Genomic DNA, 24,549 nt, shown 5'->3' on the forward strand with positions numbered 1-24,549 from the left:
TAAAGGATTGACCTTTTATTAGAAAATATTTATTAATGGCAACATGATCAAATTTATCTCTTCAAGATGGAGCTTCACCATTAATGGAACAATTATCATTCTTTCATGATCATACTATGGTCGTATTATTATTAATTACAGTAATTGTAGGTTATGCCTTAAGTTATATATTATTTATTGCCTATACTAACCGTAATATACTTCATGGACATTTAATTGAAACAATCTGAACAGCTTTACCAGCAATTATATTCATTTTTATTGCCCTTCCATCATTACGACTATTATATTTACTTGATGATTCAGTAGATGCAATAATCACAATTAAAACCATTGGACGACAATGATATTGAAGATATGAATATTCAGACTTCATAGACGTAGAATTTGACACTTATATAACACCAGAACAAGACCTAGAAAATGATGGATTTCGACTGCTAGATGTAGATAACCGAACAATCCTACCAATAAATACAGAAGTACGAGTATTAACAAGAGCATCAGATGTTCTACACTCATGAGCAGTTCCTGCATTAGGGGTTAAAACTGATGCAACGCCAGGTCGGTTAAATCAAGGAACATTCACAATAAATCGACCTGGATTATTCTTTGGACAATGCTCAGAAATCTGTGGAGCAAACCACAGATTTATACCAATTGTAATTGAAAGAACTTCAGTAAATTTATTTATTAAGTGATTATCTAAGATAATTTAAGGAGTTAGTTAAAATAAATAACATTAGAGTGTCAATCTAAAGTAACTAAAAAAATTAGTACACCTTGAAATTCATCAGATGACTGAAAGTAAGTAATGGTCTCTTAAACCAAATAATAGTAAATTAACAACTACTTCTGATGGGGAAATTATATCCAAATCCCTCAAATATCCCCTCTTATATGATTCTCACTATTCATTATATTTTCAGCTACATTAATCTTGTTTAATGAAATAAACTTCTTCTCATTTAAACCTAACCTTATTAAAAGAGCAGAAAAAGGAACAATTGAAATAAAAAACTTAAATTGAAAATGATAACAAATCTATTCTCAACATTTGACCCATCAACTAACATCTTTAATTTATCATTAAATTGAACTAGAACATTTCTAGGACTATTATTAATCCCATCACTATTTTGACTTACACCAACACGAATTAACATTATCTGAAATAAACTAAATTTAACCTTACATAATGATTTTAAACACTACTTGGACCAAAATCATTTTTTGGAACAACATTCATTTTCATCTCAATTCTTATTATAAAATAATTTAACAATTTCATAGGATTATTCCCTTATATTTTTACTAGAACAAGACATTTAGCATTAACATTTGCAATTGCCCTACCTATAAGACTAAGATTTATATTATTTGGATGAATTAACCATACTAATCATATATTTACACACCTAGTACCACAAGGTACACCGCCCGCATTAATATCATTTATAGTACTAATTGAAACAATTAGTAATGTTATTCGACCAGGTACATTAGCAGTACGGTTAGCAGCAAATATAATTGCAGGACACTTATTATTAACCTTATTAGGAAACACAGGACCATCTATAGCAATAAACTTAATCTCAATACTAATTATTAGACAAATACTTCTATTAATTCTAGAATCAGCAGTAGCAATAATTCAAGCCTATGTTTTCTCAATTCTAAGAACTCTATATTCTAGAGAAGTATATTAAACCTATGTTAACAACTCACTCAAACCACCCATTCCACTTAGTAGACTATAGACCTTGACCATTAACAGGAGCAATTGGAGCAATAGTCCTAGTATCAGGACTAGCAAAATGATTCCACCTATTTAATATTAACTTATTTATAATTGGATTTGGAATTACCCTACTAACCATAATTCAATGATGACGAGATGTAGTACGAGAAGGAACATATCAAGGATTACATACAGGATTTGTATCAATTGGATTACGATGAGGAATAATTTTATTTATTGCATCAGAGGTATTATTTTTCGTTTCTTTTTTTTGAGCATTCTTTAGAAGAAGATTAGCACCAACAATTGAACTAGGAATACTATGACCTCCAATAGGAATTCAACCCTTTAACCCTATACAAATTCCATTACTTAATACAGCTATTCTTTTAGCATCAGGAGTAACAGTAACATGAGCACATCATAATTTAATGGAATCTAATCATACTCAAGCACTACAGGGATTATTCTTCACCGTGTTATTAGGACTATACTTTACAATACTCCAAGCATATGGATATTGAGAAGCACCTTTTACCATTGCAGATGCAGTTTATGGGTCAACATCCTTTGTTGCAACAGGATTCCATGGTTTACACGTAATTATTGGAACATCTTTTTATCAACATGTCTACTTCGACACTCAATAAATCAATTCTCACCAAGACACCACTTTGGATTTGAAGCAGCAGCATGATACTGACACTTCGTAGACGTAGTATGATTATTCTTATATATCTCTATTTATTGATGAGGTAGATAATTGTTTTTCTAGTATAAATAGTACATTTGACTTCCAATCAGAAAGCTTGATATAAATCAAGAAAAACAATTCTAATTCTATCCACAAGAGTTTTCATTAGATTTATTATTCCAATAATTGTTATAATCCTGGCAACAACACTATCAAAAAAATTAATTAATGATCGAGAAAAAAGATCACCATTTGTATGTGGGTTTGATCCAAAAAGATCAGCACGAATACCATTCTCACTACGATTCTTCCTAATCGCAGTAATCTTTTTAATTTTTGATGTAGTAATTGCAGTAATTCTACCAATTGTAATTATTTTTAAAACATCAGACATTATAATCTGAACAGTATCAACAATATTTTTTATTCTAGTTCTACTAGGTGGACTATACCATGAATGAAATCAAGGAGCATTACAATGAGCAGAATAAAGGGTTGTAGTTAAACATAACATTTGGGTTGCATTCAAAAAGTATTGATAATATCAATCAACCTTAAATAGAATAAGAAGCGAAATATTGCAGTCAGTTTCGACCTGGAAGATTGGTATATACTACCCTTATTCTTATTAATTGAAGCCAAAAAGAGGCGTATTACTGTTAATAATATAATTGAACTATAATAGTTCCAATTAAGGAAATGTAAAGCCAATATGAAAGCTGCTAACTTTTTATATTAGCGGTTAAACTCCGTTAACATTTCTAAAATTTATATAGTTTAAATAAAACATTACATTTTCACTGTAAAAATAATATATCTATATTTATAAATACCTAAAAGTAAAAATACTTCCTTAACATCTTCAGTGTCACGGTCTAATTATAAGCTATTTAAGTAAACGAAAAATAATATTACCAAAATAAATATTAAAAAAATAAAAGTTAAAAGATAAATCTTGAAATTAGAATCATATCAACCTTGAATATAACCAATTAAATAAATAAATAATCTATATAAACCTTGACCACCAAGTAATTCACCCCAACCATAATCAAATGACTTAGATGAATAATAACCTATTTTTAAAGGAATATATCTAATAAACTTATTTGAAAGAAAAGGTATAAATCATATAGAACCAGCAAATCTGACAAAAGAAAGTATACTTATAGAAAATAAATTATGAGAAAAATCAAAATTAGAAATAAGATAACCTAAATAAGCACCTAAAATAACAACTGTAATAGTTAAAACTTTAAATAATAAGGTAAAGCAATCACATGAGGAATAGGAAAAATTAATCAAGATAAAAGACTACCACCAAAAACAGCAACAAACAATAGACCAATTATTCCAAATGAAATATAATAACCCTTATCATCAAAAGAAAATCTAGAATAAAAATTATTATTTCCAGATATTGAATAATAAAACAAACGAAAAGAATAAGAAGCAGTTAAACCAGTAGAAAAAAAATAAAGAAAAAAAATTAAACAATTAATTCATCTTAAACAAACCATCTCAAGAATTAAATCCTTTGAATAAAATGCCGCTAAAAAAGGTATTCCACACAAAGATAAACTAGAAACATTAAAACAAACTGAAGTTAAAGGTATGAAATTAAAAATTGATCCTATAAAACGAATATCCTGAGAATCCTTCAAATTATGAATTATGAACCTGCACTTATAAATATTAATGCCTTAAATAAAGCATGAGCCAATAAATGAAAAAATGCAAGCTTTGGATAACCCATAGCCAAAATTCTTATTATTAAACCAAGTTGTCTTAAAGTAGAAAGAGAAATAATCTTCTTCAAATCAAATTCAAAATTAGCGCCCAATCCAGCCATAAATATAGTTATACAACCAATTAAAAGTAAAAATCAACCACAATTATAAGTATCTAATACTGGTCTAAAACGAATTAATAAATAAACACCAGCAGTAACAAGAGTAGAAGAATGAACTAAAGCAGAAACAGGAGTAGGAGCTGCTATAGCAGCAGGAAGTCATGAAGAGAAAGGAATCTGAGCTCTCTTAGTTATAGCTGCTAAAACAATTAATATAGTAATGAGCTTTATTTCAAAAGAATTAGAAATAAAATCATAATAATAAATATAATTTCAACCACCAAAATTTAACATTCATGCAATAGAAATTAAAATAGCAACATCACCAATACGATTAGAAAGTGCAGTTAATATACCAGCACTATAAGATTTTACATTTTGATAATAAATAACTAAACAATAAGAAACTAAACCTAAACCATCTCAACCTAATAAAATTCTAATTAAATTAGGACTAATAATTAAAAAACCTATAGAAAGAATAAACATTAGAACAATAATAATAAAACGATTTATATATTTTTCACCTGACATATAATCCTCTCTATAATAAATAACCAAAGAAGAAATATATATAACAAAAGATATAAAAATAAGAGATATTCAATCCAAAATTAAAGTTATAACAACTATAGAACCATTTAAATTGAAAAGCTGTCACTCAACAGAAACTCTATAATCAATTATTAAATAATAAATACCTAAAATAAAAATTATAGTTCTCGAAAAAAACAAAGAAAAAACTCAAAGAACAAATAGAAAATAAATTCACCGCCTAAGATGAAAAACTTCATATCATTGATTCCACAAAACAATATTTTTAATTAAAATACTTAAGCAAACTAAACAAAGAAATAATCACCCTTTAAACAGAGAATATTTAAAGGCAATCAATGTAAAAGTAAAAGATGATATTCACGACAATAACCAAGAGAACAAGTATAAACACCAGAATAATAATTTCCATGCTGAGAATAAGAATATATATACAAAGTATAAACAGCTCAAAAAAAGGTAAAAAAAAAACAAAGCAAAGAATCTAAAAGAAGATCAAGTATTTAATAATCTAATTTCACCTACCAAATTTAAAGAAGGAGGAGCAGCCATTTTTGATGATCTTAAAAGAAATCATCATAAAGCCATTCTTGGCATCAAATTAATTATACCCTTGTTAATTAATAATCTTCGTCTACCTAAACGTTCATAAATAATATCAGATAAACAAAATAAACCAGAAGAACATAAACCATGACCAACCATTAGAGAAAGATAACCTACACAACCTCATCAATTCATAGTCATCAATCCACCAATAACCATTCTTATATGAGCAACAGAAGAATATGCAATTAAAGACTTTAAATCAACCTGACGAAAACAAATAAATCTTACAATAACACCCCCAGATAAACCCAAAGATAATCAAAAATAATTAAACTTTAAACCCAAATAAGAAACAACCTTTATAACACGAAAAATACCATAACCACCTAACTTTAATAAAACACCAGCAAGAATCATTCTACCTGAAATAGGGGCCTCTACATGAGCCTTAGGAAGTCATAAATGAACCAAAAACATAGGTATCTTAACTAAAAAAGCCAAAATTATAAATACATAAAACATAAAATAATAAGAACCAAAATCAACTAATAAAGGAAAATATAAAGTATTAGAAAAATCATAAACCTTAAATAAAACTAATAATAAAGGTAATCTAGCAACCAAAGTATAAAAAATTAAATAAACACCAGCCTGCAAACGCTCAGGTTGATAACACCAACCCAAAATTTAAAGTAAAGTAGGAACTAATCTAGCCTCAAAAAAAATATAAAAAGAAAGAAGACTTAATCTAGCAAATGAACAGTAAAGCATAATTATTAAAATCAAAACCATAAAAACAAAAAAATTAGAATGATATGAAATTAAATAAACTGAACCTCTAGCAGTGATTATTAAAGAACAAATCCAAAAACTAAGCAAAATTAAACTAAAAGAAAAATAATCAATACCAAAATAATATCTAATTATATTCAAATCAGCATATGAATAAACACAAATTATAAACACAAAACTCGACAGAAACATTAAAGAATGAACCAACCATCAACAATTATTTAATAAACAAAGAGGGATCAAATAATAGTTATAAATAAATACTTTAACATAAAGATAAACCAAAAGAATTAAAAAAATCATTACCATGAGAACGAATTATTGAAACTAAAATAGAAAGACCTAAAGCACCCTCACAAACAGAAAAAACTAAAAAAATAACAGGAAAAAAATTATCATAATCAAACTCAATAAGAAAAACAATAACTAATATAAATAAAGAAAGAACAATATATTCTAATCTCAAAAGAACCATTAATAAATGTTTACGTTTAGAAGAAAAAACATAAACACCAGCAAAATAAATCAATAAAGAAGTAAAAATAGAGAATATAAACATTAGTTTTAATAGTTTTAAAAAAAACGCCGGTCTTGTTAACTGGAAATAAGTCCAGCCCCCACTTTTAAAACTTCAGAGGTGGAAAAGCTTCCATCATCGGTCCCCAAAACATTATTTTAAATAAACTAACCCCTGAAATGATCAAAATAATAATTATATCATTATCAAATGTAATAAATGTTAATTTTATTACATTAAGACACCCAATATCAATAATGCTTTTTATTATCCTTCAAACCTTCCTAGTTGGATTAATAACAGGAACAATAATAGAAAGATGTTTATTATCATATATTTTATTTTTAACATTTCTTGGTGGTATACTAGTATTATTTATTTACATTACAAGAATTGCATCAAACGAAATATTTCAGCCTAAATCAATTACTATAATTATTACATTAATAATGTGAGTATTTATCATATCAATATTAATTATTCTAGATATATCTATATTTATAGACTTTTTCAAAAACACCGAAACTATAAATATTGATAATTCTATCAATTATCAAGAAATAACAATATCTTTAGAAAAATTATATAACAGACCAACATACATTATTACAATAATAATAATAATTAATTTATTTTTAGCACTACTAGCAGTTGTTAAAATCACTAATATTAATCAGGGACCTATTCGTAAAATAAGATAATTACTAATGAATAAACCCTTACGATTAAGACATCCTTGAATTAAAATTATTAATAACTCTTTAATTGACTTACCTGCCCCAACAAATATTTCATTTTGATGAAGTTTTGGATCCCTATTAGGGATATGTTTGGTAATTCAAATCGTAACTGGACTATTTTTAGCTATACATTATACATCAAATATTGAAATAGCATTCAGTAGTGTAGTACACATCTGCCGAGACGTAAATAATGGTTGAATTATCCGAACCTTACATGCAAATGGAGCATCTATATTTTTTATTTGTATTTACTTACATGTAGGACGGGGAATTTACTACGGATCTTATATATATATACATACCTGAATAATTGGTACAGTGATTTTATTTTTAGTTATAGCAACTGCATTTATAGGATATGTCTTACCCTGAGGCAAAATATCTTTTTGAGGTGCAACAGTAATTACTAATTTATTATCAGCAATCCCATACTTAGGAACAGATTTACTCCAATGAGTATGAGGAGGATTCGCTGCTGATAATGCAACATTAAATCGATTCTTCACATTCCATTTTGTATTACCATTTATTATTGCTGTTATAGCAGCAATTCATTTATTTTTTCTTCACCAAACAGGAGCTAATAATCCTCTTGGACTAAATGGAGATATTGAAAAAATTCCATTCCATCCATACTTTACCTTTAAGGATTCTATTACATTTGTAATAATAACATCATTATTAATTATATTATGTTTAATCAATCCTTACCTATTAGGAGATCCAGATAACTTTGTACCTGCCAACCCATTAGTAACACCAGTTCACATTCAACCAGAGTGATATTTCCTATTTGCATATGCAATTCTACGATCTATCCCTAATAAATTAGGAGGTGTTATTGCATTATTTTTATCAATTAGAATCTAAATAATTTTACCATTTTATAATAAAACACCATTCCGAGGCATTCAATTTTACCCTATTAATCAAATTTTATTCTGAATTATAGTAGTTGTTGTATGCTTACTAACGTGAATTGGTAAACGACCTGTTGAAGAACCTTATATTATAACAGGTCAAATCTTAACAATTATCTACTTTACATATTTCTTAATTAATTTCCATGTCGCAAACGCATGAGATAAATTAATTAAGGAATAAAGTTAATTAGCTTAGGAAAAGCATATGTTTTGAAAACATAAAATTAGAAGTTTAACTCTTCTATTAACTTTTCTCAAAAAATTTCACTAAACAAATGAGATAAATAAAATCTTTAAACCAACTAAGAAAATAAAAAAATTCAAAGATAAAGGTAAAAAACTTTTTCAAGCTAAGTACATTAATTTATCATAACGAAACCGTGGTAATGTTCCACGAACCCAAATAAAACCAAAAGATATAATAGCAAGCTTAATAAAAAATATAAAAGAATAAAAATCACCACCTAAAAAAATTAAAGCCAATAATATTCTTATGAAGACAATTCTAGTATATTCAGCTAAAAAAATGAAAGTAAAACCACCCGCACCATTCTCAATATTAAATCCTGAAACTAACTCAGATTCCCCTTCAGCAAAATCAAAAGGAGTACGATTAGTTTCAGCTAAACAAGAAGCAAAACAAGCTAAAGCTAAAGGAAAAGAAATAATAATAAATCAACAATAAAGATGATAGTTTATAAAATCAAACATATTAAAACTACCAATTAAAATAATTAAAGACAATAAAATTAAAGCTAATCTAACTTCATAAGAAATTGTTTGAGCAACAGAACGAAGAGAACCTAATAATGAATAATTTGAATTAGAAGATCAACCAGCAATTATAACAGTATAAACACCTAATCTAGTACAACATAAAAAAATAAAAATCCATAAGAAAAAGAACACATATTAGTTTAGTAAGGAAAAATTACTCAAACGGCTAATGAAATCATTAAATTAAAAACAGGGGAAAAATATTACCTAGGTAATTAGATATAATAGGAATTGGCTGCTCCTTACAAATTAACTTAATAGCATCTCTAAATGGCTGAGGAATTCCAACAAAACCTACCTTATTTGGACCCTTTCGAATCTGAATATAAACTAAAACCTTATGCTCTAATAAAGTTAAAAAGGCAAAACTAATTAAAACACAAATAACCAATAAAAGAAAATTCAAAATAAATATAAATAAATCATAAAGTATCAATACTATTTGTAGAAAAAAATCTACATAAATGAATTCTAAATTCAACACATTAATCTGTCAAAATAGTAAATAAATTAATATTAATCAATATAACAAAAAATATTTTAACCATATGGTCCTTTCGTACTAATATGGATTAATAATCTTAGGATAGAAACCGACCTGGCTCACGCCGGTCTGAACTCAGATCATGTAAGAATTTAAAGGTCGAACAGACCTAATCATTGGGCTCCTGCACCCAAAATTTTTCTTAATCCAACATCGAGGTCGCAATCTGCTTTGTCGATATGAGCTCTCAAAAACAATTACGCTGTTATCCCTAAGGTAACTTAATCTTATGATCATAAATTATGGATCAAAATAACAAACATAAATAAATGATATAATAATGAAGAGTTTATCTATTCTTCATGTCACCCCAACAAAACATCATCATTAAATATAGAAAGACAAACAAAAAACTATATAAAAGTAAAATGTCAAACTCTATAGGGTCTTCTCGTCCTAAAGAAGAATTTAAGCCTCTTGACTCAAAAGTTAAATTCAAAAATTTATTAAGAGACAGTTGATTTCTCGTCAAGCCATTCATTCCAGCCACTAATTAAGAGACTAATGATTATGCTACCTTTGCACGGTCAAAATACCGCGGCTCTTTAAAAATACGCTCAGTAAGCAGGAAAGACCTCAAAGTATAAACAAGAGGACATGTTTTTGATAAACAGGCGGAAATCAATTTTGCCTAGTTCCTTATAATAAGTTCACAAGGTAAAAATTTCATACAAATAAATATACTAATTCTATCATTATTACAAAAATTTTAAAATTAAATTAATAATCTTAATAAAAAACCTAAAATATTTATAAAATCAAAATAAAAAATAATGAACTAAAACGTAATCTTAAAGATAGCTCGTTTAAAGCTTATCATTATATTTCTATAAAATAAATTATAGGTTATTAACTTCAAAGCTTATCCCTTAAAGAATAAATAAGTTAATATTTTTACTTAAAAAATTAAATAAAAATAAATAACTTTAAAAAATAAAATTTTTTCTTAAGAAACTAGATATCTTGGGAAACGATTAACATCTCATTTCTATAAATAATTTAATAATAATTATGATACATTGACTATAAATTATTTATAAATCAACCCAAATCGAGACAAGTAAAATAAATACTAACATTTTGATAAACCCTGATACAAAAGGTACAATAATTTATAATGTTATTATTACAGCTCACGCATTCGTAATAATTTTCTTTACAGTAATACCTATTATAATTGGTGGATTTGGTAATTGACTTGTTCCACTAATAATTGGTGCACCAGATATAGCATTTCCACGAATAAATAATATAAGTTTTTGATTACTACCACCTTCACTAACCCTTCTTCTTACATCTTCTATAGTAGATAATGGTGCTGGTACAGGATGAACAGTTTACCCTCCTCTAGCAGGAGCTATTGCACAAGGGGGTGCATCTGTAGATCTAGCTATTTTTTCACTACACTTAGCAGGTGTATCATCTATTCTTGGTGCAGTAAATTTCATTACAACAGCAATTAATATACGATCAGAAAGTATAACTTTAGATCAAACACCTTTATTTGTATGATCAGTAGCTATTACAGCATTACTTCTCCTTCTTTCACTTCCAGTTTTAGCAGGAGCTATTATTATATTATTAACAGATCAAATTTAAATACATCATTCTTTGACCCTGCAGGAGGGGGTGACCCAATTCTATATCAACATCTGTTTTCATTCTTTGGACACCCAGAAGTTTATATTTTAATTCTACCGGGGTTCGGAATTATTTCACATATTGTATGTCAAGAAAGAGGAAAAATTGAATCATTTGGAACATTAGGTATAATTTATGCTATACTATCAATTGGACTAATAGGATTTATTGTATGAGCACATCATATATTTACAGTAGGAATGGATGTTGACACACGAGCATATTTTACATCAGCAACAATAATTATTGCTGTACCTACAGGAATTAAGGTATTTAGATGATTAGCTACATTATATGGAACTAAATTCAAGTTCAATCCACCATTATTATGAGCTCTAGGATTTATTTTCCTGTTTACAATTTTTGGATTAACAGGATTAGTATTAGCAAATTCATCACTTGATATTGTATTACATGATACATATTATGTAGTAGCCCACTTTCATTATGTATTATCTATAGGAGCAGTATTTGCAATTATAGGAGGTGTCATTCAATGATATCCACTATTTACAGGATTAACTATAAATAATACATGATTAAAAATCCAATTTACAATTATATTCATTGGAGTAAACTTAACATTCTTTCCTCAACTCTTCCTAGGATTAGCAGGAATACCTCGACGATACTCAGACTACCCAGACGCATATACATCATGAAACGTAGTATCAAGAATTGGGTCTACAATTTCTATTGTAGGAATCATTATATTCATTGTAAATATATATGAGAAAGAATGGTTACAAACCGAGCAATTATATTTAGAGCTAACATAAGAAGATCAACAGAATGACTACAAAATAACCCTCCTGCAGAACATAGTTACTCAGTTTTACCATTAATCTCTAGATTCTAATATGGCAGATTAGTGCAGTAGATTTAAGCTCTACAAATAAAGGTTTGACCTTTTATTAGAAAATATTTATTAATGGCAACATGATCAAATTTATCTCTTCAAGATGGATCTTCACCATTAATGGAACAATTATCATTCTTTCATGATCATACTATGGTCGTATTATTATTAATTACAGTAATTGTAGGTTATGCCTTAAGTTATATATTATTTATTGACTATACTAACCGTAATATACTTCATGGAAATTTAATTGAAACAATCTGAACAGCATTACCAGCAATTACATTAATTTTTATTGCCCTTCCATCATTACGACTATTATATTTACTTGATGATACAGTAGATGCAATAATCACAATTAAAACCATTGGACGACAACGATATTGAAGGTATGAATATTCAGACTTCATAGACGTAGAATTTGACACTTATATAACACCAGAACAAGACCTAGAAAATGATGGATTTCGACTGCTAGATGTAGATAACCGAACAATCCTACCAATAAATACAGAAGTACGAGTATTAACAAGAGCATCAGATGTTCTACACTCATGAGCAGTTCCTGCATTAGGGGTTAAAATTGATGCAACGCCAGGTCGGTTAAATCAAGGAACATTCACAATAAATCGACCTGGATTATTCTTTGGACAATGCTCAGAAATCTGTGGAGCAAACCACAGATTTATAACAATTGTAATTGAAAGAACTTCAGTAAATTTATTTATTAAGTGATTATCTAAGATAATTTAAGGAGTTAGTTAAAATAAATAACATTAGAGTGTCAATCTAAAGTAACTAAAAAGATTAGTACACCTGGAAATTCATCAGATGACTGAAAGTAAGTAATGGTCTCTTAAACCAAATAATAGTAAATTAACGACTCCTTCTGATGGGGAAATTATATCCAAATCCCTCAAATATCCCCTCTTATATGATTCTCACTATTCGTAATATTTTCAGCTACATTAATCTTGTTTAATCAAATAAACTTCTTCTCATTTAAACCTAACGTTATTAAAAGAGCAGAAAAAGGAACAATTGAAATAAAAAACTTAAATTGAAAATGATAACAAATCTATTCTCAACATTTGACCCATCAACTAACATCTTTAATTTATCATTAAATTGAACTAGAACATTTCTAGGACTATTATTAATCCCATCACTAATTTGACTTACACCATCACGAATTAACATTATCTGAAATAAACTAAATTTAACCTTACATAATGAATTTAAAACACTACTTGGACCAAAATCATTTAATGGAACAACATTCATTTTCATCTCAATTCTTATTATAATATTATTTAAGAATTTCATAGGATTATTCCCTTATATTTTTACTAGAACAAGACATTTAGCATTAACATTTGCAATTGCCCTACCTATATGACTAAGATTTATATTATTTGGATGAATTAACCATACTAATCATATATTTACACACCTTGTACCACAAGGTACACCGCCCGCATGAATATCATTTATAGTAATAATTGAAACAATTAGTAATGTTATTCGACCAGGTACATTAGCAGTAAGGTTAGCAGCAAATATAATTGCAGGACACTTATTATTAACCTTATAAGGAAACACAGGACCATCTATAGCAATAAACTTAATCTCATTACTAATTATTGGACAAATACTTCTATTAATTCTAGAATCTGCAGTAGCAATAATTCAAGCCTATGTTTTCTCAATTCTAAGAACTCTATATTCTAGAGAAGTATATTAAACCTATGTTAACAACTCACTCAAACCACCCATTCCACTTAGTAGACTATAGACCTTGACCATTAACAGGAGCAATTGGAGCAATAGTCCTAGTATCAGGACTAGCAAAATGATTCCACCTATTTAATATTAACTTATTTATAATTGGATTTGGAATTACCCTACTAACCATAATTCAATGATGACGAGATGTAGTACGAGAAGGAACATATCAAGGATTACATACAGGATTTGTATCAATTGGATTACAATGAGGAATAATTTTATTTATTGCATCAGAGGTATTATTTTTCGTTTCTTTTTTTTTGAGCATTCTTTAGAAGAAAATTAGCACCAACAATTGAACTAGGAATACTATGACCTCCAATAGGAATTCAACCCTTTAACCCTATACAAATTCCATTACTTAATACAGCTATTCTTTTAGCATCAGGAGTAACAGTAACATGAGCACATCATAGTTTAATGGAATCTGATCATACTCAAGCACTACAAGGATTATTCTACACAGTGTTATTAGGACTATACTTTACAATACTCCAAGCATATGAATATTGAGAAGCACCTTTTACCATTGCAGATGCAGTTTATGGGTCAACATTCTTTGTTGCAACAGGATTCCATGGTTTACACGTAATTATTGGAACAATCTTTTTATCAACATGTCTACTTCGACACTCAATAAATCAATTCTCACCAAGACACCACTTTGGATTTGAAGCAGCAGCATAATACTGACACTTCGTAGACGTAGTATGATTATTCTTATATATCTCTATTTATTGATGAGGTAGATAATTGTTTTTCTAGTATAAATAGTACATTTGACTTCCAATCAGAAAGGTTGATATAAATCAAGAAAAACAATTGTAATTCTATCCACAAGAGTTTTCATTAGATTTATTATTCCAATAATTGTAATAATCCTGGCAACAACACTATCAAAAAAATTAATTAATGATCGAGAAAAAAGATCACCATTTGAATGTGGGTTTGATCCAAAAAGGTCAGCACGAATACCATTCTCACTACGATTCTTCCTAATCGCAGTAATCTTTTTAATTTTTGATGTAGAAATTGCACTAATTCTACCAATTGTAATTATTTTTAAAACATCAGACATTATAATCTGAACAGTATCAACAATATTTTTTATTCTAGTTCTACTAGGTGGACTATAAGATGAATGAAATCAAGGAGCATTACAATGAGCAGAATAAAGGGTTGTAGTTAAACATAACATTTGGGTTGCATTCAAAAAGTATTGATAATATCAATCAACCTTAAATAGAATAAGAAGCGAAATATTGCAGTCAGTTTCGACCTGGAAGATTGGTATATACTACCCTTATTCTTATTAATTGAAGCCAAAAAGAGGCGTATTACTGTTAATAATATAATTGAACTATAATAGTTCCAATTAAGGAAATGTAAAGCCAATATGAAAGCTGCTAACTTTTTATATTAGCGGTTAAACTCCGTTAACATTTCTAAAATTTATATAGTTTAAATAAAACATTACATTTTCACTGTAAAAATAATATATCTATATTTATAAATACCTAAAAGTAAAAATACTTCCTTAACATCTTCAGTGTCATGCTCTAATTATAAGCTATTTAAGTAAACGAAAAATAATATTACCAAAATAAATATTCAAAAAATAAAAGTTAAAAGATAAATCTTGAAATTAGAATCATATCAACCTTGAATATAACCAATTAAATAAATAAATAATCTATATAAACCTTGACCACCAAGTAATTCACCCCAACCATAATCAAATTACTTAGATGAATAATAACCTATTTTTAAAGGAATATATCTAATAAACTTAGTTGAAATAAGCACCTAAAATAACAACTGTAATAGTTAAAAACTTTAAATAATAAGGTAAAGCAATCACATGAGGAATAGGAAAAATTAATCAAGATAAAAGACTACCACCAAAAACAGCAACAAACAATAGACCAATTATTCCAAATGAAATATAATAACCCTTATCATCAAAAGAAAATCTAGAATAAAAATTATTATCACCAGATATTGAATAATAAAACAAACGAAAAGAATAAGAAGCAGTTAAACCAGTAGAAAAAAATAAAGAAAAAAATTAAACAATTAATTCATCTTAAACAAACCATCTCAAGAATTAAATCCTTTGAATAAAATCCCGCTAAAAAAGGTATTCCACACAAAGATAAACTAGAAACATTAAAACAAACTGAAGTTAAAGGTATGAAATTAACAATTGATCCTATAAAACGAATATCCTGAGAATCCTTCAAATTATGAATGATTGAACCTGCACATATAAATAATAATGCCTTGAATAAAGCATGAGCCAATAAATGAAAAAATGCAAGCTTTGGATAACCCATAGCCAAAATTCTTATTATTAAACCAAGTTGTCTTAAAGTAGAAAGAGCAATAATCTTCTTCAAATCAAATTCAAAATTAGCGCCCAATCCAGCCATAAATATAGTTATACAACCAATTAAAAGTAAAAATCAACCACAATTATAAGTATCTAATATTGGTCTAAAACGAATTAATAAATAAACACCAGCAGTAACAAGAGTAGAAGAATGAACTAAAGCAGAAAAAGGAGTAGGAGCTGCTATAGCAGTAGGAAGTCATGAAGAGAAAGGAATCTGAGCTCTCTTAGTTATAGCTGCTAAAACAATTAATATAGTAATGAGCTTTATTTCAAAAGAATTAGAAATAAAATCATAATAATAAATATAATTTCAACCATCAAAATTTATCATTCATGCAATAGAAATTAAAATAGCAACATCACCAATACGATTAGAAAGTGCAGTTAATATACCAGCACTATAAGATTTTACATTTTGATAATAAATAACTAAACAATAAGAAACTAAACCTAAACCATCTCAACCTAATAAAATTCTAATTAAATTAGGACTAATAATTAAAAAACCTATAGAAAGAATAAATATTAAAACAATAATAATAAAACGATTTATATTCTTTTCACCAGATATATAATCCTCTCTATAATAAATAACCAAAGAAGAAATATATATAACAAAAGATATAAAAATAAGAGATATTCAATCCAAAATTAAAGTTATAACAAGTATAGAACCATTTAAATTGAAAAGCTCTCACTCAACAAAAACTCTATAATCAATTATTAAATAATAAATACCTAAAATAAAAATTATAGTTCTCGAAAAAAACAAAGAAAAAAAACTCAAAGAACAAATAGAAAATAAATTCACGGCCTAAGATGAAAAACTTCATATCATTGATTCCACAAAACAATATTTTTAATTAAAATACTTAAGCAAACTAAACAAAGAAATAATCACCCTTTAAACAGAGAATATTTAAAGGCAATCAATGTAAAAGTAAAAGATGATATTCACGAAAATAACCAAGAGAACAAGTATAAACACCAGATTAATAATTTCCATGCTGAGAATAAGAATATATATACAAAGTATAAACAGTTCTAAAAAAAGATAAAAAAATCAAAGCAAAAAATCTAAAAGAAGGTCAAGATATAATTCTATTTAATAATCTAATTTCACCTACCAAATTTAAAGAAGGAGGAGCAGCCATATTTGATGATCTTAAAAGAAATCATCATAAAGCCATTCTTGGCATCAAATTAATTATACCCTTGTTAATTAATAATCTTCGTCTACCTAAACATTCATAAATAATATTAGATAAACAAAAGAAACCAGAAGAACATAAACCATGACCAACCATTAGAGAAAGAGTACCTACACAACCTCATCAATTCATAGTCATCAATCCACCAATAACCATTCTTATATGAGCAACAGAAGAATATGCAATTAAAGACTTTAAATCAACCTGATGAAAACAAATAAATCTTACAATAACACCCCCAGATAAACCCAAAGATAATCAAAAATAATTAAACTTTAAACCCAAATAAGAAATAACCTTTATAACACGAAAAATACCATAACCACCTAACTTTAATAAAACACCAGTAAGAATCATTCTACCTGAAATAGGGACCTCTACATGAGCCTTAGGAAGTCATAAATGAACCAAAAACATAGGTATCTTAACTAAAAAAGCCAAAATTATAAATACATAAAACATAAAATAATAAGAACCAAAATCAACTAATAAAGGAAAATATAAAGTATTAGAAAAATCATAAACCTTAAATAAAACTAATAATAAAGGTAATCTAGCAACCAAAGTATAAAAAATTAAATAAACACCAGCCTGCAAACGCTCAGGTTGATAACCCCACCCCAAAATTAAAAGTAAAGTAGGAACTAATCTAGCCTAAAAAAAATATAAAAAGAAAGAAGACTTAATCTAGCAAATGAACAGTAAAGCATAATTATTAAAATCAAAATCATAAAAACAAAAAAAATTAGAATGATATGAACTTAAATAAACTGAACCTCTAGCAGTGATTATTAAAGAACAAATCCAAAAACTAAGCAAAATTAAACTAAAAGAAAAATAATCAATACCAAAATAATATCTAATTATATTCAAATCAGCATATGAATAAACACAAATTATAAACATAAAACTCGATGAAACATTAAAGAATGAACCAACCATCAACAATTATTTAATAAACAAAGAGGGATCCAAAAAATAGTTATAAATAAATACTTTAACATAAAGATAAACCAAAAGAATTAAAAAAATCATTACCATGAGAACGAATTATTGAAACTAAAATAGAAAGACCTAAAGCACCCTCACAAACAGAAAAAACTAAAAAAATAACAGGAAAAAAATAATCATAATCAAACTCAATAAGAAAAACAATAACTAATATAAATAAAGAAAGAACAATATATTCTAATCTCAAAAGAACCATTAATAAATGTTTACGTTTAGAAGAAAAAACATAAACACCAGCAAAATAAATCAATAAAGAAGTAAAAATAGAGAATATAAACATTAGTTTTAATAGTTTAAAAAAAAACGCCGGTCTTGTAAACCGGAAATAAGTCCAGCCCCCACTTTTAAAACTTCAGAGGTGGAAAAGCTTCCATCATCGGTCCCCAAAACCGATATTTTAAATAAACTAACCCCTGAAATGATCAAAATAATAATTATATCATTATCAAATGTAATAAATATTAATTTTATTAAATTAAGACACCCAATATCAATAATGCTTTTTATTATCCTTCAAACCTTCCTAGTTGGATTAATAACAGGAACAATAATATAAAGTTATTGATTATCATATATTTTATTTTTAACATTTCTTGGTGGTATACTAGTATTATTTATTTACATTACAAGAATTGCATCAAACGAAATATTTCAGCCTAAATCAATTACTATAATTATTACATTAATTATGTGAGTATTTATCATATCAATATTAATTATTCTAGATATATCTATATTTATAGACTTTTTCAAAAACACCGAAACTATAAATATTGATAATTCTATCAATTATCAAGAAATAACAATATTTTTAGAAAAATTATATAACAGACCAACATTCATTATTACAATAATAATAATAATTTATTTATTTTTAGCACTACTAGCAGTTGTTAAAATCACTAATATTAATCAGGGACCTATGCGTAAAATAAGATAATTACTAATGAATAAACCCTTACGATTAAGACATCCTTTAATTAAAATTATTAATAACTCTTTAATTGACTTACCTGCCCCAACAAATATTTCATTTTGATGAAATTTTGGATCCCTATTAGGGTTATGTTTGGTAATTCAAATCGTAACTGGACTATTTTTAGCTATACATTATACATCAAATATTGAAATAGCATTCAGTAGTGTAGTACACATCTGCCGAGACGTAAATAATGGTTGAATTATCCGAACCTTACATGCAAATGGAGCATCTATATTTTTTATTTGTATTTACTTACATGTAGGATGGGGAATTTACTACAGATCTTATATATATATACATACCTGAATAATTGGTACAGTGATTTTATTTTTAGTTATAGCAACTGCATTTATAGGATATGTCTTACCCTGAGGCAAAATATCTTTTTGAGGTGCAACAGTAATTACTAATTTAATATCAGCAATCCCATACTTAGGAACAGATTTAGTCCAATGAGTATGAGGAGGATTCGCTGTTGATAATGCAACATTAAATCGATTCTTCACATTCCATTTTGTATTACCATTTATTATTGCTGCTATAGCAGCAATTCATTTATTTTTTCTTCACCAAACAGGATCTAATAATCCTCTTGGACTAAATGGAGATATTGAAAAAATTCCATTCCATCCATACTTTACCTTTAAGGATTCTATTACATTTGTAATAATAACATCATTATTAATTATACTATGTTTAATCAATCCTTACCTATTAGGAGATCCAGATAACTTTGTACCTGCCAACCCATTAGTAATACCAGTTCACATTCAACCAGAGTGATATGTCCTATTTGCTTATGCAATTCTACGATCTATCCCTAATAAATTAGGAGGTGTTATTGCATTATTTTTATCAATTAGAATCTTAATAATTTTACCATTTTATAATAAAACACCATTCCGAGGCATTCAATTTGACCCTATTAATCAAATTTTATTCTGAATTATAGTAGTTGTTGTATGCTTACTAACGTGACCTGTTGAAGAACCTTATATTATAACAGGTCAAATCTTAACAATTATCTACTTTACATATTTCTTAATTAATGTCCATGTCGCAAACGCATGAGATAAATTAATTAAAGAATAAAGTTAATTAGCTTAGGAAAAGCATATGTTTTGAAAACATAAAATTAGAAGTTTAACTCTTCTATTAACTTTTCTCAAAAAAATTTACTAAACAAATGAGATAAATAAAATCTTGAAACCAACAAAGAAAATAAAAAATTCAAAGATAAAGGTAAAAAACTTTTTCAAGCTAAGTACATTAATTTATCATAACGAAACCGTGGTAATGTTCCACGAACCCAAATAAAACCAAAAGATATAATAGCAAGCTTAATAAAAAATATAAAAGAATAAAAATCACCACCTAAAAAAATTAAAGCCAATAATATTCTTATGAAGACAATTCTAGTATATTCAGCTAAAAAAATTAAAGTAAAACCACCCGCACCATACTCAATATTAAGTCCTGAAACTAACTCAGATTCCCCTTCAGCAAAATCAAAAGGAGTACGATTAGTTTCAGCTAAACAAGAAGCAAAACAAGCTAAAGCTAAAGGAAAAGAAATAATAATAAATCAACAATAAAGCTGATAGTTTATAAAATCAAACATATTAAAACTACCAATTAAAATAATTAAAGACAATAAAATTAAAGCTAATCTAACTTCATAAGAAATTGTTTGAGCAACAGAACGAAGAGAACCTAATAATGAATAATTTGAATTAGAAGATCAACTAGCAATTATAACAGTATAAACACCTAATCTAGTACAACATAAAAAAATAAAAATTCCATAAGAAAAAGAACACATATAAGTTAAATAAGGAAAAATTACTCAAACGGCTAAAGAAATCATTAAATTAAAAACAGGGGAAAAATAATAAAGTAGGTAATTAGATATAATAGGAATTGGCTGCTCCTTACAAATTAACTTAATAACATCTCTAAATGGCTGAGGAATTCCAACAAAACCTATCTTATTTGGACCCTTTCGAATCTGAATATAACCTAAAACCTTACACTCTAATAAAGTTAAAAAGGCAACACTAATTAAAACACAAATAACCAATAAAAGAAAATTCAAAATAAATATAAATAAATCATAAAGTATCAATACTATTTGTAGATAAAAATCTACATAAATGAATTCTAAATTCAACATATTAATCTGTCAAAATAGTAAATAAATTAGTATTAATCAATATAACAAAAAATATTTTAACCAAATGGTCCTTTCGTACTAATATGGATTAATAATCTTAGGATAGAAACCGACCTGGCTCACGCCGGTCTGAACTCAGATCATGTTAGAATCTAAAGGTCGAACAGACCTAATCATTGGGCTTCTGCACCCAAAATTTTTCTTAATCCAACATCGAGGTCGCAATCTGCTTTGTCGATATGAGCTCTCAAAAACAATTACGCTGTTATCCCTAAGGTAACTTAATCTTATGATCATAAATTATGGATCAAAATAACAAACATAAATAAATGATATAATAATGAAGAGTTTATCTATTCTTCATGTCACCCCAACAAAACATCATCATTAAATATAGAAAGACCAACAAAAAACTATATAAAATTAAAATGTCAAGCTCTATAGGGTCTTCTCGTCCTAAAGAAGAATTTAAGCCTTTTCACTCAAAAGTAAAATTCAAAAATTTATTAAGAGACAGTTGGTTTCTCGTCAAGTCATTCATTCCAGCCACTAATTAAGAGACTAATGATTATGCTACCTTCGCACGGTCAAAATACCGCGGCTATTTAAAAATACGCTCAGTGAGCAGGCCAGACCTCAAAGTATAAACAAGAGGACATGTTTTTGATAAACAGGCGGAAATCAATTTTGCCTAGTTCCTTACAATAAGTTCACAAGGTAAAAATTTCATACAAATAAATATACTAATTCTATCATTATTACAAAAATTTTAAAATTAAATTAATAATCTTAATAAAAAACCTAAAATATTTAAAAATCAAAATAAAAAATAATGAACTAAAACGTAATCTTAAAGATAGCTGGTTTAAAGCTTATCATTATATTTCTATAAAATAAATTATAGGTTATTAACTTCAAAGCTTATCCCTTAAAGAATAAATAAGTTAATATTTTTACTTAAAAAATTAAATAAAAACAAATAACTTTAAAAAATTAAATTTTTTCTTAAGTAACTAGATATCTTGGGAAACGATTAACATCTCATTTCTATAAATAATTTAATAATAATTATGATACATTAACTATAAATTATTTATAAATCAACCCAAATCGAGACAAGTAAAATAAATACTAACATTTTGATAAACCCTGATACAAAAGGTACAATAAATAAAATCTACTTAAAAAATTTAAAATAATATTTCATAAAACACTTACATTACCAATACACTATAATTTAAAAAATCAATTCTATAAAATATACTAAGACAAAAATACAATAAAATTATTTATATTAAAAAATTAAATAAACAAAAAATAAATATAATAAAATAAATAATCAAGATATCCTGATTTGCACAGAAAAATTTTCAGTGTAAATGAAACACTTTACTAATAAGTTATATCTTGAAACTCTTCCTAGATACACTTTCCAGTACATCTACTATGTTACGACTTATCTCATCTAAATTGAAGCTACTTTAAAATAGAATAGAATAATCAATAATGAGAGCGACGGGCGATGTGTACACATCTCAGAGCCAATATCAGTTAAATTAAATAAATTAAATTACTAACAAATCCACCTTCATTAACAGTATTTCACTATCAAATCCGTTATAAACAAAAATCTATTGTAACCCACCTCCTCTTAACTATAAGCTGCACCTTGACCTGAAATATTTTATAATTATAAATCTTGAGAATTATAACTCTAAAAAGATTCTCTGATAACGGAGATATACAAACAAATAAATTAAGTAGAGTAAATCGGGTATTATCAATCATGGGGTAGGTTCCTCTGAATGGAATGAGATACCGCCAAATTCTTTGGGTTTAAAGACCTTAACTAATAGTACCCTGGTAAATATAATTAACATTTAAAATAATAGGGTATCTAATCCTAGTTTATTATTTAAATTTCACAGATTCACAAAAAGGGCCACAAATAAATTTTAACATTTCACCTTACAAATTTATATTTCAACCCTAATAGTATAAACAACTGTTTTAACCAATAATATTCACTTGTATCAATTGTATAACCGCGGCTGCTGGCACGAATTATGCCGATACTAAATCAATTGCTAAATCCAAAATCACTTGATAATTAAATCAAATTACTGCAAAAAGAACATTTAGTCTAACAAAACTTACATATAATACAAAGAAAAAGTGAATAAACAAGCAAGAATAAAAATTTTAAAAATAAATAATAAGAAATTTTTAAATTTATTAAATCAGGAAAAAATAAAAGATTCAAATATTTAGAGAAAAAAAAGAAAAAACCCACAAACATTACCAAAAAAAAGAAACGCTCCCCTGTATGACCACAACAACTTCTCTATTATATATAATTAAAGATTAATATGGAACATGTATAGCAATAAATGTATTATATTCTTTCTTATTTAACTTTCTTTTCACTAATAAATAAAGAAAGATTAAATAATATAATAAATATATTTTATACAATTATGTAATTTAATAGAATATGTTATTAATATGAATTCTTTTTTTTATATTAAGTTAACTTATATATATATTAGTAAAATAATCTAATTATAGATAATGTATGTTAATTCTTTTATTATAATTAATATAATTATTTATATTATTATAATATATTTATATTTAAAATTAATAATTTCATTTATTATATCCAATTATAATAATATTAAATTTTAAATAACATATTATTATATATATTATATTATAATAACCTATTTTAAGCTAAAAACATAAGTAGCTATAATCCTAGGTAAATGAATGTATTATAATAATCAATTAATAATAATA

General features: G+C 26.8%; 2 long non-coding RNA genes across 2 annotated transcripts in view; one reads left to right on the forward strand and one right to left on the reverse strand.

Moving 5' to 3' along the window:
* LOC126292302 (uncharacterized) overlaps window positions 1–24,549 on the forward strand; it is a 60,057-nt gene that overhangs the window by 18,074 nt on the left and 17,434 nt on the right. The gene's annotated exons all lie outside the window — the stretch shown is intronic.
* LOC126292301 (uncharacterized) lies at window positions 9,646–23,066 on the reverse strand. Its single transcript, XR_007552090.1, has 2 exons — window positions 22,328–23,066; window positions 9,646–10,204 (listed from the first exon to the last, which is right to left on the reverse strand). It is a non-coding gene; the product is annotated as an uncharacterized LOC126292301 (long non-coding RNA).

This window comes from Schistocerca gregaria, chromosome 9 (assembly GCF_023897955.1).
Source record: "Schistocerca gregaria isolate iqSchGreg1 chromosome 9, iqSchGreg1.2, whole genome shotgun sequence".
NCBI lineage: Eukaryota > Metazoa > Arthropoda > Insecta > Orthoptera > Acrididae > Schistocerca > Schistocerca gregaria.